The 6,543-nt window shown below is 41.7% G+C and overlaps 1 protein-coding gene across 19 annotated transcripts in view; it reads left to right on the top strand.

The window, feature by feature from the left end:
• Positions 1-6,543, top strand: part of UBR2 (ubiquitin protein ligase E3 component n-recognin 2) — a 138,919-nt gene that overhangs the window by 60,455 nt on the left and 71,921 nt on the right. For 2 of the 19 annotated variants that reach the window (XR_001360527.1, XR_001360526.1), the window contains exon 13: positions 5,793-5,811. The exons of 16 other annotated variants lie outside the window; for them this stretch is intronic. The gene's annotated coding sequence lies outside the window, so the exon portion shown is untranslated. Of the gene's footprint in view, positions 1-5,792; positions 5,812-6,543 lie in introns of those variants that run through there. One more of the 19 variants, XM_014532989.1, reaches the window with a different exon arrangement.

The following is a 6,543-nucleotide window of genomic DNA, read 5'->3' as shown; positions in this document are numbered from 1 at the left end:
TGGTGGGGGGAGGCAGTTAGGGGCGGCCAGGCCGGCAAGGGGGGGGGGCAGTTAGGGGCAATCAGGTCGGCAGGCAGAGGTGGTTAGGGGTGATCAGGCTGGCATGGGGGCCAGTTAGGGGTGATCAGGCAGGCAGGCAGGTGAGCAGTTAGGAGCCAGCAGTCCTATATTGTGAGAGGGATGTCTGACTGCCGGTTTAGGCCCGATTCTAAGGGGACCCAGATAGGAGAGGGTGCAGGTTGGGCTGAGAGGGCCCCCCCCGCACGAATTTCGTGTACCGGGCCTCTAGTATATATATATAAAAGCCTAAGTGACCATTCAACTGGTAGCTATGACACACACTGACCACCAGGGAGCAGATGCTCCGACTGGTAGGTTAGCTTGCTGCTGGGGTCTGGCTGATCAGGACTGAGCAAAACAGGCCGGACATGCCCTGGAGCCCTCCCGCAGTCCCTCCCCGGCCCTGATCGTGCACCAGTGTGAGGGACCCCACTAGTGCACGAATCCATGCACCGGGCCTCTAGTAAATAAATAAAATAAATTAATAAAAAATGCATTTCAGCCCTAGCTGGTTTGGCTCAGTGGATAGAGCATCGACCTGCGGACTGAAGGGTCCCAGGTTTGATTCCAGCTGAGGGCATATGCCTGGGTTGCAGGCTCAATCCCCAGTATGGGGGTATTCAGGAGGACCAGGAGGTCAGGGTTCAATTCCTGGAAGGAAACATGCCCCGTTTGCGGGCTTGATCCCCAGTGTGGGATGTGCAGGAGGCAGCCAATCAATTATTCTCTCTAATCATTGATGTTTCTGTCTCTCTCTTCCTCTCCCTTCCTCTCTGAAATCAGTAAAAATATATATATATATTTTTTAAAATGCATTCCAGTTTTCTGGTGAAACTCTTTATCTTTTCCTAAGTTTCCTGAATATGTAAATTATAGCTATTTTCAAATCGTTGTCTGAGAATACCATTATATGATTATCTATAGTTTTGTTCCTATTGCTTGATTTTTTTTATTAATATTTACCCCTTTTTATTTTTAGTCATTTGGAATGCCTAAAAACGCTTTACTGACACTTATCTTAGATCTCAGCAGTTTTACTGTGATTTACCTAGATATGGTTTTCTTTATATTTGTAAATATTGTAATTTTTAGATATTAAATCTCTAGTCTGGTGCCTTTCCACTTTTCAAAATTTTGGAGCCATTCTCTCTTCAAATATGATTTCTGCCCCATTCTCTCTTTCTTGTTGCCTTTTTTATATGTTTTTGTTGATTTTAGAGAAAGTGGAAGGGAGAGGGAGAAAGAGAGAGAGTAAAACAGCAATTTGCTTCCTCCTGCACCCCGCCTTACTGGGGATCAAGCCCACAACTCGGGCATGTGCCAGGAATCGAACCGGCAGCCTTTTGGTGCATGTGACAACACTCAGCCAACTGAGCCACACCAGCCAGGGCTCTCATTGCCTTTTTTTTTTTTCTCATTGCCTTTTGACTAAACATTGTTTATTTAAAAATTATACACACAGCATGATATCTTTCTCTCAAGAATGTTCCCCTTAATGTTGTTAGGCAGAGTGAGGCTGATCACCTTAGTTCAATAAGGAATTAACATGACTCAAGATTGTTTTGGCAACACTCTTATTTCTGATTTATTCTCACCCTTGGAACATAACCCTTAAGGGTCCCCAGTTTAGAGCCTGGAGTGTTCATTAGAGTTCCTCCCTTCTATAAGGTCCTGAACTCTAGTCCTGTTTAATCAGCATAGTAAGACTGCCATATCTGGGAATGTAGACTAGTGCAGCCACTATGGAAAACAGTATGGAGGTTCCTCAAAAAAATTAAAAAGAACTGCCTTTTGACCCAACAATCCCACTTCTGGGAATATATCCTAAGAATCCCAAAACACCAATTAGAATGAATGTATGCATCCCTATATTTATAGCAGCATTATTTATAATAGAACTAACCCAAGTGCCCATCAGCAGATCCTATATAATAAAAAGCTAATATGCTAATTAGACTGGATGGTGGAACAACCTTCCAGACGACCTTCCAGAACCACCAGTGGGCGGGGGGTGGGGGAATGTGAGGCAACTGGGGCTGCGAGGATCTACTCTTGCACAAATTTTGTGCATCGGGCCTCTAGTGAGTGGATAACAAAGCTATGGTACATTTAAACAATGGAATACTGCATGGCTGAAAAAAAAAAAAAAAGAGGAACTCTTACCTTTTGCAACAGTGTGGACGGACTTGGAGAGCGAAATAAGCCAGTCAGAGAAAGACAAATACCATATGATCTCACTAATATGTGGTATCTACTGAACAAAATAAACTGACGAACAACATGAAACCAGATACATGGAACAGACTGGCCAGTGCCTGAGGGGAGGAGGCTGGATAAAGAAGGTGAAGGGATTAGCTTAAGAACATATATGCATACTTCATGGATACCGAAAATAGTTTTGTGAAGCAAAGGTGGGAAGAGGTGGGCAAAGGGGCAGGGAGAGAGGGACACCTCTAATAATATCAACATTAAACTTTTTTTATAAGCCTGGCAGGTGTGGCTTAGTGGTTGAGTGTTGACCTATGAACCAGGAGATCATGGTTCAATTTCCTGTCAGGGCACATGCCTGGGTTGTGGGCTCGATCCCCAGTAGGGGCCATGCAGGAGGCAGCCAATTAGTGATTCTCTCTCATCATTGATGTTTCTATCTCTCTCCCTTCCTCTCTTAAATCAATAAAAATATTTTTTTAAAAGAAAATGGATGTAATTTATTAAAAAGATTTTTAATAAACAATTTTTTTAAAAGACTGCCACATCACTGCTTTGCTCTACTAGGCTTTCTGCTCACTCTTCTTAGATTTCTAGCCTGCTTAACTTCAGAATTTTGCACGTCATAAGAGGAAAACTGGAAGAAAGTTGGACTTGGTTCCCACCTTTCTGTTCTTTTTGAACTCTTAACAGGTTTCCCCCCCCCTGTTATTAGCAGCTCTGTCACACTCCTGGGATCTTCAATCCCATCTTGCTCCACTCCCAGAGGAGTCAAATGTTAAGGGAAAAGTAGTTGCAGAATTGTTGCCTCACTTCCCTCTGCCATCACCCTTCTCCATAATTTTATCTACTGCAATCCTTGTCGGCTCAGCAGCTCTCTAGTAATTTTAAACTTCTTTTTTTAAAGAATGTTGTAAGAACATCCCTTTAGTTTTGTTTTTGTTTTTTAAAATATGTTTTATTGATTTTTAGAGAGAAAGGCAGGGAGAGGGATAGAAAGAAATATCAATAAGAAAGAAACATCATCGATTGTCTGCCTCATGCACACCCCCTACTGGGGATAAAGCCTAAAACCCCTGGCATGTGTCCTGACCGGGAATTGAACCAGTGACCTCTAGGTTCATGGGTCAATGCTCAACCATTGAGCCACACTGGCTGGACTCCAAACTCTTCTTTTCATTGACCTTTTCTAGTTCTTGGTAGAAATGGTGGTCAGCTTCAACCCACTTCATCATGCCTAGAAGCTGAAGAGTACAGGTATCATTTCTTGAAAAAAGCAATGTTAGTAATTCTTATGCATACCTGGTTAAAGACCTCTGGCCCTATATATTAGTAAGATGTTTTATAGCAGTGATAGAATCCCATTTATTGGTATCTTTTGTCTCAGAATTACCTTATAGGTAGCACAGTCTTCATTTTTAAATAGTTTGGTCAAGAACTGGTACTAATACTCTAAGTGATTAGAGTATCTTTCTTATTTTAATTTATTTTATTAAATGTGCCCTCATTAGTCAGCATTATCCCTGTGTACTCTGTCATGTTTAGTTGAACTAAAACTGTGTGCACAGACCATTATTAGAGTCTTTGGGAGGAATTTGGCCCATGTTGAATATGCTATTAAATATGTAATGAGCCTTGCAATACAAAGCTGAATATAAATTACATAATATGAATAAAACTGTAATTAAGGTAAACCACAGTAATGTGTGTTTTTAATTCAAAGTGAAATTATCAGCATAAAAATCAAGTATGTTTTAGGGTGTGTGATAAGAAGTATTAGAACTATATAATGTTAGATATTTAATGTTGAAAATCACCTTGAAAAATTAGCAACAATCTAGGCATGAGGTGATACAGACAAGCACTTAAAGTTTTTCTTTTCTGTTGTATCCTTGGGAAATACATGCTTTCTTTAGTTATCTTTTTTAGAAGTAGAAATGCTGAATAAATTCCCTACTTTAATGGGGTGGTCCCTTAGTAGAGACAGTAAAGAAGTTAGAATCCAATCCAAAACTATGTAGTGGATGAGCCATCTCTTTTAACATTCATATGAAACTGAAATTGCTAGTAAGTGCCTCAGTTGGTGAGATTTACGTTACACCAATATTAAGTTGTCACTCCACCACACTTCCTTTTACTGCCTGTTATAAGTCTTGTAAGCAGGCTCTACAGTGTTTTCCCTTAGATTAGCGAAATTGCATTATACTCACTTAACTTTTTCATCAAAATCAACTAATATAGCATGCGAAAAAAAGGAAAATCCTTTTACTTAATCTGTCAACACCTCCCCTCCTTCAAACTTGACCTTAGCCTTCAACAGTTAATCCCTGTTGATTTATATATATTTTCTCCTTATCTGATAACCTTAGAATTTAATCTCTACATTAGAATACAACTTCACTATAGACTTAGACATTTTTCTTTTGCATTTTTGGTCCTACTTTTTTTTTTTTTTTAGATTTTTTTAATTGATTTTTAGAGACGGAGGAAAGGAGAGAGAAACATCAATGTGAGAGCAAACATTGATTGGCTGCCTTTTGCACACCCCTCCTGGGGATCTAGCCCACAATCTCGTCATGTGCTCTGACCAGAAATGGAACTGGCAACCTTTCGGTGCATGGGACGACACCCAGCCAACTGAGCCACACTGGCCAGGGCTGGTCCTACATTTTTTTTCTTGGTCCTACTTTCTGATGTAGCTTTCTATATTGCTAATAAAACTGATATTGGCTAATGTAAGATCTAGTTAAATAGTCACCTAGCACCAATAACAGCTTGGAACATAGTTAAACTATACAAGTGCAGAGAAATCCATGATCTTTTATATCAGAGTAATATGTGGCATTCAAAGTAATATTAGAATTTTGTAACTTGCTAAGGAGCAAGAAAGGAAATGCAAATTGTTAAAAAAAATAATTTTTAACCTTATTCATAGTAAGATATGTAAATTAAAACCATTGGAATGGTAGACATCAAAGTGTTTGAAATTACATTGCGTTATTGAGGGCAAGAGGGGAAAGCACACCTTGTAGATGGACATATAAATTGGTAAGCTTCTTTGAGGGGATAGTTTGGTGATATCAGTCAAAAGTTATAATGTACATACACTTTAACCCAGTAATTCCACTTTTAGGAAATTATAAATATTCTTTCAACTATAGAGTAGATATTTGTTGTAGTATCTTTTGTAATAAATAAGACTGGGGAAAAACAAATGTCTCACCAATAAGGGCCTGGCTAAATAAAGTATGATACCAAATAATACTTACTGGTAGTTAAAAAGAATGAAGGAATTTATATGAATTGATATGGGACAATCACTAAAATATATTAAGTGAAATAACAAAGTGTAGAACAGTGTTTATAATATGCTCTTCTTGTTGGGGGTGGGGAATGGATATAATTATACATATCCATACTTTTATTTACTTAATAACACTTAATCCAGCTATTATAAATGTATATATGTGCATATATATGTATATGAATATTTATTATTATATACACACTAGAGGCCTGGTGCATGAAATTCGTACACAGGTGGGGTTCCTAGGCCTGGCTGGCAATCAGGGCCAATTGGGGCCCAAGGCCCCGGCGGGGTCAGGAGAGGAGGCAACAGTCATCGGGCTGGGCAAGGAAGGAACAGACACCAGACACCGATGCCACCATTGTCGGTGCCCCGCCACCACGCGGTGCCCCACCTCTCCCCTCCTCCTTCCCTCTCCACCACGCCGCCACTGCAGTGGGCAAGCAGTGGGCCGATCAGGGCCTGCCAACCAGGGGCAAGGACTGGGCACGGGAGGTTGGCCACCGACCCCCCTGGGAAAGGGGTCGTGTCTGCTGCCACCCACCCCCGATTCACCGTCTCAGTCCAGGGCCTGGCTCTGATCAGGCGATCAGGGCCTGCTGGCTTGGGGCAGGGACTGCAGGAGGTTGGCCGGCGGGGGAGGTTGGCTGTGGGAGCACACTGACCACCAGGGAGCAGCTCCTGCATTGTGTATTTGCCCCCTGGTGGCCAATGTGCGTCATAGCGACCGGTTCTAATAGTTCAGTCGTAACAGTCGCGTAGGCTTTTATATATATACTAGTGGCCCGGTGCACGAAATTCGTGCACAGGGGAGGGTGTGTTCCTCAGCCTGGCTTGCACCCTCTCCAATTTGGGACCCCTCGAAAAATGTCCTGCCAGTTTACAGGGATCGGGCCTAAATCAGCAGTCGGACATCCCTCTCATAATCCAGGACTGTTGGCTCCTAACCGCTCACCTGCCTGCCTGCC

Source organism: Myotis brandtii, unplaced genomic scaffold (genome assembly GCF_000412655.1).
Source record: "Myotis brandtii unplaced genomic scaffold, ASM41265v1 scaffold929, whole genome shotgun sequence".
NCBI lineage: Eukaryota > Metazoa > Chordata > Mammalia > Chiroptera > Vespertilionidae > Myotis > Myotis brandtii.
This window is presented reverse-complemented; position numbering and strand designations above follow the sequence as displayed.